The following is a 12,465-nucleotide window of genomic DNA, read 5'->3' as shown; positions in this document are numbered from 1 at the left end:
ATTTAACTCTTGATGACAATATGGACACAACCACCTAGCATCTATGGCAACTATTCAGAATATTATGAAGTTGACTTCTTCCAGGGTGTCCAACATCCATTTTGGTATTCCTATCCAAATAAGGAGAGAACTGACTCTGCTTTGTTTTTGAGCAAAAACAAAGTTTTCAAGTTCCTATCACCTTTAAGAAAAGAAAGGAGAAAAAACAGAAGAACAAATAAAGGAAAACTAAAGATCCATCTCACATCCTGACTATGGAAGGCGGGAAAAACTTTGGATATGATGGCTGGGATATGGGAAATTGTCCCACCATGCACCAGTATTTTAGGATTTAGAATGCAGAGTATCACCCTGAAATTCTAGCATGTTTATTAATATAGATTTTAGATAATGAATAGACAATGCCTGTTTGTTGTTATTATGCAAATTGTTATGTATCTTGTGCAGGACAGAAAAATAATAGTGCTGTATAGAAAATAAGTGAGGATGGATGCAAACTGAGGATTCAATTTGGTGACTTTGGAAGAGGTTGATTTTTTTTTTTACCTCAAAAGTCCATTTTGACTTGATCATCTGGACTTGTGGAAGTATCATTATCCATGTAATAAATTGATTTACTGATCTATCTGAGACTTTCAGGCAGGAAAGGTTCCCTGAGTGAATGATTGAGCATAGGTAAATAATAACCTCTGGATCTAATAAAATATACCACTTTACAAACTTTACTCTCTCTCAGCTACATCTTAAAAGTTGTGATAATTCCATACATTCATATAAGCAATTGTAAACACTTGTAAAAAAAGGTAGATCTCAATTATTTCCTTGCATTTTAAAGTTAATACAAGATTAGAGTTATACCTAGATTTGTATCAGTTTCAAGAAAGCCAAATGACCGTCCATTTTCAGTCATCATCTATACATTCAAGGTCTTCCTTCCTTCCTTTTTTATACCAGAAATTATGTTCCCTTTTGTTTCCTTTGTTGGGATAGCCTTCTCCTACTGTTAAAAAAAATATCTTAACTTTTACAGTTTCCTGGTCACCACTAGAAAGTCATGGTGGCCGCTTTCTGGCTTTGATGTAGCCGTTCTTACATTGTGGAATTCATTCAAATGAACATTAATTATTGTAATTGTAAATAGAAATCAAAACAAGAAATAAGACTGTAAATTGAAATTTGATTAATTGGAATCTAAGAGTATTGAATACTGGTAAGGATAAAATATTGACTATGTTAATTTATTTATTTATTTATTGGTTCGATTTATATGCCGCCCTTCTCCGGAGACTCAGGGCAGCTTATAATGCGTTAAGCAATAGCCTTCATACTTTTGTATATACCTACTTAGTAGGGCTTTTGCCCCCCACCCCAAGTGGTGTTCTTTTTTATACAAAGTCAGCTTATTGCCCCCACAATCCGGGTCCTCATTAATAAATAGGATGTAAGTATATATAACAATTTAGTTTATAAGAATGCTCAATATGGTTACACAAGAATAAGAGAATGATTAGGAAGATTGAATTTAAAAGTAAAGATAATTGTCGATGCAGAAAGTTGTAAAATATTATATAATGTTGCTATTTATGTTTAGTATTTTACCATTTGGTGTATGTGTATTTTCTTTTTTTCTTTTTCTGTTTTCTTTGTCTTTTTCTATTACGTTTTTGGTTTTAAAAATATAAAATATTCAATAAAAATTATTTTTTTAAAAAAATATTGTAATTGTAACTTCCAGACATTGTGAAGAAATTTGCCCTTCAACTCTCTTTTTTACTACCTCTTATCATTTTTTTTTTTTTGACAACTTTCCTCTTTTGCAGTAAAATGTGATGCTTTGGACACCTCAGGCAGTTTCCTGTTTGCATGCATACTAATTTTAATACCATTAAGCTCACTTACTAGTTTCACAACAATTGTGCACCAGATTATATTAATTAATTAGGATTAAAACTAGAGTTACCAAGACCAGCTGTTCTGGGCCCAAAGGCCTGTGTAAGGGTCATTGATAAGAATCTTTACAATAACTTATCCTTTGCATGCCACTCTGCCCAAGTGATCAAAAACAAGTGGGCCACTTATACATTTTCTAAATGAATAAGATAATTATATTCTTTTGTGATAGAATAGAATTGAATTTTTATTGGCCAAGAGCCTTGATAGTACAGTGGTTTAGTGTACCCTGTTATTAACACAGCTGCCTGCAATTTCTGCTGGTTCAAATCTCTCCAAGGCTCAAGGTTGACTCAGCCTTCCATCTTTTCTAAGGTAGGTGAAATGAGGACCCAGTTTGTGGGGGCAATAAGCTGACTTTGTATAAAATATACAAAAGAATGAAGGCTATTGCATAATGCATTGTAAGCCGCCCTGAGTCTCCGGAGAAGGGCGGCATATAAATCAAATTTAAAAAAAAAAGTGTGATTGGACACACAAGGAATTTGTCTTGGTGCATAGGCTCTAAGCATACATAAAATATAAGATACATTCATCAAGAATCATTGATATGATTGATATCAAGATATGATTGACATATCTTCCATAGCCACATGAATTAAATGGTAATATTAGTATTTGTAGATGATAATAACTTGGTACAGCAGGGTCAAAAATGAGAGGAAAGCTTCCCAAAGTCATCTGGGAATTTGGTAGCTTCCAAATTTAACAATATGTAAATAATTGTTCTTTAAATCAGCTATGAAAGTAAGTCATTAAATACCATCAAATTGCTAAGAAAAGTTAGTGCCCTGATTAATGACCCAGGAAAACAACTAAGTGCATGATTGCTTTGTGTGCCTATTATAATGCCTTCCCATCACATGCTTCATTTCAAGCAGTTACCCAGAGTCAATAAGATCTGATGGCTATCAGATGAAATTTATTATTACTCTGGACCATGATGTCCACACATTTCTTAAAACTACTAATGCTTAAAATATAAAAATTCTTACACTCAAAACTTTTCCTAGGGGAATAAAATGCAGAAATGATGCGGAGGGTTGCTAAATTACAAACATATTGTACACTGTGTTCAGGAAGCCAATAAGTAAATGCTTAACTTACAACAAACAACACAAATTATTTCAGTTCTTCTGAATTCTCCCAAGAGTCACATCACTGATTCATGTCCCAGGATTAATGCATTTTCTAATATTGCTGATTGTGGGTAAATAATTTACTGACGTTGCTTCACATATAACAAATTAGTGGGTGTGGGTTTTTTGAGTGAAATGGGAGTTTCACCTCCTTGGTACAATGAACAGTTGTTTGTGAATGGTTTGCTAATAGAATCCATAGAAGCTATTATCATTAATCTTATTGTAGTTTTGGCTTAAAACAAAAACCTTTTGTTATCCTACATTGCTGATTTTCAGATACCCACTTACATTTATTGAAACTAGTGTCCCATATGGAATTGGAATCCAGCTTGATTCTCTCATCTAAATCTAAATCTTAAGAAAGGCACCAAAGATAGTTGTGCTTTTCAAATTCAGTGCAATGATCTGTCAAAATGGCACAATTGTCTCTTTGTATGATACACACAAACAGTGTTTTCCTGAAAATAAGACCCTGCTTATATTTTTTTTTAACCTTGAAATAAGCGCTTGGCCTTATTGCCATGCACTCAAAAGCCCGGGTATATGTCAGGGGATGTCTTATTTTGGGGAAAACAGGGTATATGTGTGTGTGTGTGTGTGTGTGTGTGTGTGTGTGTGTGTGTGTCTGTGTCTGTGTCTGTGTCTGTGTCTGTGTCTGTGTGTGCGTGCATGTGTGTGTGCGTGTGTGTCTACTCTCTCTCTCTCTCTTTCTCTCTGCTTTCCTTTCTCTCTTTTTCGCTCTCTTTCTCCTTCCAGAAACACAGACCTGGATTTGTTGCAAGAAGAGAAAGGAATGGAAAACAAGGAATAATGAGGTGGGATAATGATCTGTATTTTTTATTTATTTATATTTGAATTTATATACCGCCCTTCTCCCCCTAGGGACTCAGATGAAGTCTGCGAACAACGTAAAGGTGGGATATAGACATTCTTGGCAATAGTTTTGATTTTTGTTATTATGGAAAGCAAACTCTTGGATTAGGTTGGCTTTTGGTGTGAACAATCAGGACCCTTCTTGCTTTATGCTCTTTGTTTTTGGTTGACATAATAGATAAAATGTGATTTCTGATTCCCCCATTCATGTCGTGATTTGAGATAAATGTTTAATTGCTAATATTTCTAGGTCTGATAATTAATTAGTTCAAAGCTTTCTTAGCAAATGTGTTTACCTTGGAAATATCGAATGCAAAGACTCTATAATTAATCTAAGCTCTTCTTGATCTCATTCTTATCAGGATACTAAAGCTAAGCATTCTGAAATCAAATAACAGCTTTGTTGAAAAAAAATGCCTGAATAATCATATTGCAGAATCAGATGGGAAGTTCAATCTTTCCAGTCTTGATTATATTTTCACCTTGAAAAATAACGCCAGAGAAAAGTAATGAAATAAATGGGAGTTTTAGTTGTAGCTTTAAAAGGAAATTATTATGTGTTATGACTCATCAAGCCAGCTAATTTTCTAAGTATGTTTCTGATAAATTTTAACATAGTAACAATGACATTCCAATAGAGATACATCTGGATAGTGTTTTACAAATGACTTTGATCTGTAGATATATCCAGATACATTTCAAAGAAAAATATCTTGTTCTGAACATACCTTTGGGGCATCCTTTTGGCCAGCAGGAAAAATGATAGCGCTCGTCCAGATGTCCAGAACTCCTGAGAATAAAATCTGGTAGTGAACTAAAATGCTATGAATTTGAAGCAATACTTTATATGCTTACATCCTTGCATCCTTACATGTACAAATGGTACATAGGGATGTTGGTTATGGCAAAAGCCTTGGTTTAGCAGAAGCTATTTTAGTGGATGAATGAGGATAGAGAAGACATTTTTGACTTGGACAAAGTGAATCTAGGAACATGCTGAAAGAGAAACAATATGAATGGATAGGAACAGAAAACAATAATAAACAGAATGAATGAGAGAACCTTTCACCAATGCCATACTCCTGAGCAAGACAAGGGAATCAATTGCCAGTAAGAGCTTCTGTTTACATTTCATCCTGTTTATTCAGTATGATGCCTTGGACATTTGTTATCAATTTATGGAATAGGCAAAATATTATGATTCCAAAATAAGAAAAAAAAAACTTTTATGAGACAAAGCAACAGTAAAATTCAGAAAAGTGGCAAAGTATTCATAATAACTGATCTAGAGACTGAATAATTAATGAGATTAAAACATGACATCTTCCTGGGTGTGTAACTAATTAATACCAAACAAAATGTCTTTCCAAGCAAGAAAATGTATACAGGCAGTCCTCAACTTATGACATTGGTTTACATGTCTAGAATTATGATGCTTTATGGCTCATAAGCCACTTTTTGCCATCACAAAATATTGCACTATCACACCGTAGTCATATGATCACAATCGGGGTTTGCATTTTCAAAAGCTGCCAAGTACCTCACAATCATGTTGCAATCATATTGCAATCTTCTCTGCTGGTTTCCCCACAAAGTCAATGGGTAGCTGGCAAATAAGGTTGCAAGCTGTTGCCATTTGCCAAGAGGACTGCCTCTTGTCTCTGAGACTTGGCTGAAAAGGCTGTCTGGTGCAGTGAGCTGAACTTTCAGCAGAGTGCAGAAAGGCAGCTGAATTCCTGAAGATTTCAGCTTCTTTCCTGTACCCCACCAAAGGAGTTCCCTTCCATGCATGAAGGGCAGCTGAAATCTTTTAGCATTCAACTCTTTCAGGATTTCCTCATGGATGGAAATTTAAAATGAGCAGAGACTCAGAATGGTCTACATGTAGAATGGACTATAGTGTGCCTCAAGGGTGGGGGAGATCATCAAGGCCTAGTGTAGGCCACTGAGGCCACTCTCAACTCTCAACTGAGGGGCTCAGGGAGGGTTTTCAGCTTCTGAGAAGCCTCCCAAGACCTCTTCCACTCCCCAGGGACACTATATTCCTTATATGAGACTTAGCAATAGCAGTAGCACCTATATACAACTTCATAGTACTTTACAGACCTCTTTAAACAGATTAGCATATTGCCCCCCAAATTTGAGTCGTCATTTTACCAACCTCAGAAGGATGGAAGGCTGAGTCAACCTTGAACTGGTCAGGATTGAACTGCTGGCAGTCGTCAGAATTAGCCTGCAATACTGCATTCTAACCATGTACCACCAAGACACTTAGCCTGCTAAAAGACACATGTGATCACTTAATGATCACAACCTGGAGTTCTGGGTGGGGCAATCACATGGAGCAGTCATGTAGGAATCCTCCTTAATGATCTCTTGCTTCAACACCCAAGATTCTTGTTTCAATTGTGGTCATAAATCAAGAAGAAAAACCTAAAAAACAATTACAAACCTTTGGGAGTTTTATTTTTATTTTATTTTATTTCTAATTTATATACCGCCCTTCTCCCTGAGGACTCAGGGCAGTGTACAGCCAGAATTAAGAACATGAAATACAAATATTAAAAATAATTAAAATATATATAAAAATTTGGCCCAAAAATTAAAAATCACAAACCAATTTAAAACTTTTAAAAATTTCTTCTTAAACCAGCCTGGCTTGCTGGAAAAAGTGGGTTTTAAGTTGATTAACAGCCAGAGAACATCACTAGACAATTAAGCATTCCCCATTTCTTTCTTTCCAGGAGTTATCTTAGGTATATGTTATTTGTGTCATAATAAGAAGTAGAAACAAAAGACATCAAGAATGCCAGGATTTTAGGGTCAGGATTTTTTCATATCAAGTACTATTGCATACATAAAGTTAATTAATCTTTGGAATTCATTGCCACAAGAAGTAGGATGTCTGTAACTTATTTTAAATGGGATTAGATAGATTAATAGAAGCCAGGTTTATCATTATTAGTCTTGAGACACAATATTGTTGATGGAACAGCGGACCAATAACAGTAACAACATCAAGGAATCCAAAATAATACCGTAGTTGGAAAGGGAAGATGATAGATTCCAAGGGGTTTGCTGCTGAACACAAACATATATATGCACTATGTTGGAAACCAGGGTATTGATGTTCCAGGAATATAGCATTGGATAATTCGCTTCTTCTAAAAATGCACATTTTTTTCCTTTGTATTTTATCAATTCTTTTAAATGATTCCTTTATTCTAGAGAACTACTGCTTTGAAAGAATGTCTTTTGTTCTGTCCTGCCCAAATATGATGCCTTTGTTGACATATGGCAAACTGGTGGAGCTATTCAGCTTTCTTTCATGGGTACTTTTATTCCTTTTCTCCTGAAGGACAAGTTCATTTGTTCACGTTTGTCTGAGGAGTTGCCAGCTTCCAGAAGCAAATTTAGCCCAGCATGACTTCATGCACAGAACATGCTGGGCCTGACTATGAACAGGACTCCTGAATAAACAAACCTGTGAAGGCAAGGTCTCGTATCAGCTGTGCTGATAGGCAGAGTTTATGATAAACTTTATCTTGTGAAAGGGAGCAAGCAATCTCAGAGTCTAGCACCAGATATTACAGCATGTAGAGATTGATGGGGTTTTTTGACTGCTTTCTTTCTCTGTCATATCACATTAAACAAAATAAAGCTGGCTGCTTGCCCCACTTATTTATAACATCACAGGAAACTTGGAATGACTTATTAAAGGACAGAAATAGTTCTCTTCCCTCAGAAACAGACTTGATTCTGCCAAGATACACAGCGGCTGGCTGTGTACAAGAATGGAATGACAACAACAGAAAAAGCCTCCTGCGCAAAAGGTTACAAAAACATAGCTTGCCTTGCTTCCCATCATGAACAAGACACTTGTGTTCCTGCTTTGATACCAACAAATGGCTATCTCAGAGGGACTGCATCGTCCTTGGATCTCTGTCACAGCTTGATCAATCTAAGGAACAGAAGGGAAGAAATACATTAAAAAGACCGATTGATGTATTTATTTCAGTCTTGATAGCTTGAATGTGTTCATGACTTGGACTTGGAATGTATTTTTGTACTTAATTGTATGTTTGCTACTAACAGTGGATGAGGATTGAGACTGCAAGGAAAAAGGAAAATTTGGCTTACATTCTTGCTACTTAGTACAGCAGGGTATCCTTAAATACTGTGAGGGCCATATTTAGTATGACAGTGATTATGAAGTGCTAAGAATTCAAACTGAGGCTTATTGAGAGGTTTGCCTGGCATTTTGCTTGAAAAGAAGCAGTCAAATTTGGTGGGTGGCACCATTATATTTCTTCCCAATGGATAGAAGTTAGGACTGGGCTAATACAGCAAATATTGAGTAAGAGAAGGAACTAAATAGATTTCAGTAGAATTGTTGTTATTGTTAGTTGGTAAGCCATGTTCTACTTTTTGCAACTCCATGGACCACATCATACCAGTCTCCCTATCTTCTATTTTCTCCCTATCTTCTATTTGAGTTTGCCCAAATTCATGTTCATTGCATCGATGACACTATCTAACCATTTTATTTATTTATTTATTTATTTATTTATTTATTTATTTATTTATTTATTTATTTATTTATTGGTTTGATTTATATGCCGCCCTTCTCCGGAGACTCAGGGCGGCTTACAATGCGTTAAGCAATAGCCTTCATACTTTTGTATATACCTGCTTAGTAGGGCTTTCGGGGGCCCCTAAGCGATGTTCTTTTTTATACAAAGTCAGCTTATTGCCCCCACAATCTGAGTCCTCATTTTACCTACCTCAAAAGGATGGAAGGCTGAGTCAACCTTGAACTTGCAGTAATTTCAGGCAGCTGGTGCTACTTAACAGCACTTTAGTCTGCTGCGCCACCAAGGCTCTTTTATCCTCTCCCATCCCTTTTCTTTTTGCCTTCAGTCTTTCCCAACATCAGGGTCTTTTCTAATGACTCCTCTCTTCTTATTTGGTAGCCAAAGTATTTGACCTTCAGCTTCAGTATCTATCCTTCCAAAGAACAGTCAGGCTTTATAAGATGAATTATCTTATTCATCTTAGCAAAAAGTAATCTTCTCCTTCCCTCTCTCAATTAAAGGTAGAGATATATTTTTCATCTATTTTGGGTTATTTTTGAGATTGAGCAAAAGCATATGTATGCATTAGATATACTTTGCCATGTAATATATGCATATTATATGTACATGTTCAAAAATTGCATTATAGAATTTTTTGCAAAGGGCAACTATCAAAGAACAATGATATCCTATATCACATATTGATTTCAAAACAAGAGCTGAAATATTTTGTTCCATTGTTTCCCTTGACAAGAGGTAAAAATGGACTTTAATTTTTATTATCCTTAATGTTTATACTGATTAGAAATTTTAGTATTATATGTTCAGGTAATAAAATATACTCACAGTTGCTGGATTGTTCCATATGAAAAGTAACAACTAGTTCCTCATAAAGTTTATCTTTGCCCCTAATTTTCGTAATGGTAATTGCTTTCTTTGAACTGAAAATATTCAGAAAATGATATGGGAGTTTGATCGGGGTAAAATGCTCCCTGTTCGGACCAGATTGGCCGATCCGTTAGTGATGGCGGCGGGTAGTTTGGAGAACTGGTAGCAAAAATCCCTGCTCCCCCCCGCCCATGCCCACCTAATCACCCAGTCGCCCACTTGCCCGCTTGGCTGCTTACTGCTTCTTTCCGGCTTGCTCGCTTTTCCGGCCTTTCTTCGCCTTGCTGCAATCCCTGCAATCAATTGCATCAGCTAGCAACTGAATCTGCCTGCCTGCAATCAATCTCATTGGTGAGCAACTGAATCTGCCTGCCTTGTGCCTTCAATTGGGTAAGTAACTGGGTTTTGTTTTTGTTTTTTTGGAGCTTTAAAAATAATAGTTAACTGGAGGTTTTTTTAGAAGTTTTATTTTTTTTTTTAGACATAGCAATTTAAAGTTAAGGAAGTTTTAAATTTAGCTGCTTTTATCTAAAAATATAAATAAAATAAAATAAAATAATAAAATATTTGTGCAGCTTTCTGAGATTTGGTGTGTTTCTGTAGTGTTTCATTCTAACTACAGAAACACACAAAATCTCACAAAGCTGTATGTGGTATTTTGTGTGGAAAAAGTGTGAAACTTGCAGGACAATAAAGAAGATGCACTGAAGCTGGTATACCAGAAAGGTTTACCAAGGTCAGGAGAGACCATACCGGCTTAAAAGAAAGACCAAATAGAAAAGAAACATGGCAAGGCAAAGTATTACATAGCCAATACAAAAAACAAAAACAAAACCCTATCAGCAAATCAGATAATAACAAGACCTGTAATGGCTAAGAGCAGGAAAGTTGAAGAAAGTGACAAAGATCTAATTCTGATTTCACAACTCCAAGAAGATAACAAGAGAGAGCAAATAATGTCTCTGCAAAGAAGCTGAAGAATCAGTGGGCCACCAAGTTGGCTGCCACAAGAAGATCACACAAACTGATTACAAACAATGAGATGACAAAGTAGCAACAATGGTAGATCCCCCCCCATTCAAAATTCTCCCAATGTTAATTGCCTTGTTGGCATTTCTTCCACTGAGTTTGGATTTTAGAATAATCTTCACTCTTATGATGTATTCACTTTTAACTTTCTTGACTTCAACATGTTTGATGATGTCAGATTGAAGGATTCCCAGGTATTCATAGTGATCTTCTTCCATATGTTACTGTTATTATTATGGAAGCAACAACATCCATAACAAAAACTTCAATAGAAAAAATAGTGTTTTTCCCATTGCCACCATTACTTTATTTTTAACAAACATAATGGACTCCTTCCTGGACATTCCTTCCAGCGAAATTTCTAGTTATCTTGTAAATAGTGAATGTTTACTTCATGGTTGAACTGCTTCCTAATCATCAGGCTCAGTTGTTCAAGTTTGGCATGCTGTGGTTGCTGTGATGATTAAATAGATAAGAGATGAGGTCTGCACAAAAGACTTTCTGGGAAGTGACTGTCAAACTAGGGTATGACAACTTTGCTTACAACTTGGTTTTACCCACTGTGCTTTTTCTTGACTTGATGGAATAATAGCATTGTAATGGTTTGCTTGCAGGCTTTCAATTAAACACCAACAGTGACTCTGCAGGGTGTAGATTTTATATATCCGAGGGATAAAAAAACTAAAGAAAATTATTTCATATTTCCTTTAATGTTCTCCTTCCCATGGCTCCATAATATTATTAAAATATTGGTTTCAGACTGAACTTTGTGCCTATTTTGTCTGGAATTTATTGGTAGTATCCAGTTCTACAATCCTTGGAAACTAAGCACCCATGAACGTATCACACTGGTTCTTGATTATGCTCAAGGATATGTGCACAGCAGAATAAATCAGAGATGTTTTTGAATGGGCAAGCACTAAGAAAAATCCCAAGGCTAAAGAACAATTCAATGAATGATCAACATTTACACTTTGCTGTCTAGGCAGGGGACCTGTATAATGCACCAGATATGTTTTCCTAAGATGAATCCAGCCATGATGGAAGTACTCAAAGAGAGAAGCATTTCACACAACAAAGACAAATGAAAGCATGTTATTCACTGTCCTAGCATTCCATGGTCACCCTGAGGAGGAAGTATTTTTATATTTTTAAAAATCAGTGTTGAAGGCTTAAGTAAAATATTCTGTATAAGTTAGTGCATAAATAGGAATAGAGAAATGAAAAATGACTTCTGGATACTATTAGAATACATGTTATATAAAGCTTTTATGTAACGTGTTTCCCCAAAAATAAGACCAGGTCTTATATTAGTTTTTGCTCCAAAAGATGCATTAGGGCTTATTTTCTGGTTAGGTCTTATTTTAGGGAAAATACAGTATGAAATGCACCATCTGGATGGCAATCCTAACTGGGGCTTATTTTGCGGGTAGGGTTTATATTACATCCTGAAAAATCATGCTAGGGCTTATTTTCCGGTTGGGTCTTGTTTTCAGGAAAACAGGGTATTATGTCTATTTGTACGCTGCCCAGAGTCATTCTGTGAGGGAGATGGGTGATCTGTAAAGATGATAGATAGATAGATAGATAGATAGATAGATAGATAGATAGATAGATAGATAGATAGATAGATATAAGTAAATAGATAAATAGCATGTATGAGAAAATCTTTACATGAATAATTCATAGTTTTGTTTTGTTTTGTTTTGTTTTATTTTTTTTAATTTGATTTATATGCTGCCCTTCTCCGGAGACTCAGGGTGGCTTACAATGCACTAAGCAATAGCCTTCATTCTTTTGTATTTTTCTACAAAGTCAGTTTATTGCCCCCACAACTGGGTCCTCAATTTACCTACCTTAGAAAGGATGGAAGGCTGAGTCAACCTTGAGCCTTGGCAAGATTCAAACCTGCAGTAATTGCAGGCAGCTGTTCTTAATAACAGGGTGCTTTAGACCACTGTACTAACAAGGCTCTTATTAGTTATTTTTCCTTTCTTTCTTTTCTTTCC

General features: G+C 35.8%; 1 long non-coding RNA gene across 6 annotated transcripts in view; it reads right to left on the bottom strand.

Annotated features, from left to right (window-relative positions):
* Window positions 1-858: 858 nt before the first annotated feature.
* The window catches only part of LOC117665887 (uncharacterized), a 31,969-nt gene continuing 20,362 nt past the window's right edge, over window positions 859-12,465 (bottom strand). For 3 of the 6 annotated variants that reach the window (XR_004591505.3, XR_004591502.3, XR_015728760.1), the window contains 2 exons: window positions 7,819-7,926; window positions 7,152-7,449 (listed from right to left, as the gene is read on the bottom strand). This is a non-coding gene — a long non-coding RNA (uncharacterized LOC117665887). Of the gene's footprint in view, window positions 1,001-4,693; window positions 4,756-7,151; window positions 7,450-7,818; window positions 7,927-12,465 lie in introns of those variants that run through there. The other 3 variants (XR_004591501.3, XR_004591507.3, XR_004591508.2) reach the window with 2 other exon arrangements.

This window comes from Pantherophis guttatus, chromosome 1 (assembly GCF_059756535.1).
Source record: "Pantherophis guttatus breed Tessera chromosome 1, ASM5975653v1, whole genome shotgun sequence".
NCBI classification, from domain to species: domain Eukaryota; kingdom Metazoa; phylum Chordata; class Lepidosauria; order Squamata; family Colubridae; genus Pantherophis; species Pantherophis guttatus.
The sequence above is the reverse complement of the archived record's forward strand: the minus strand, read 5'-3'. Positions and strand labels throughout refer to the sequence as shown.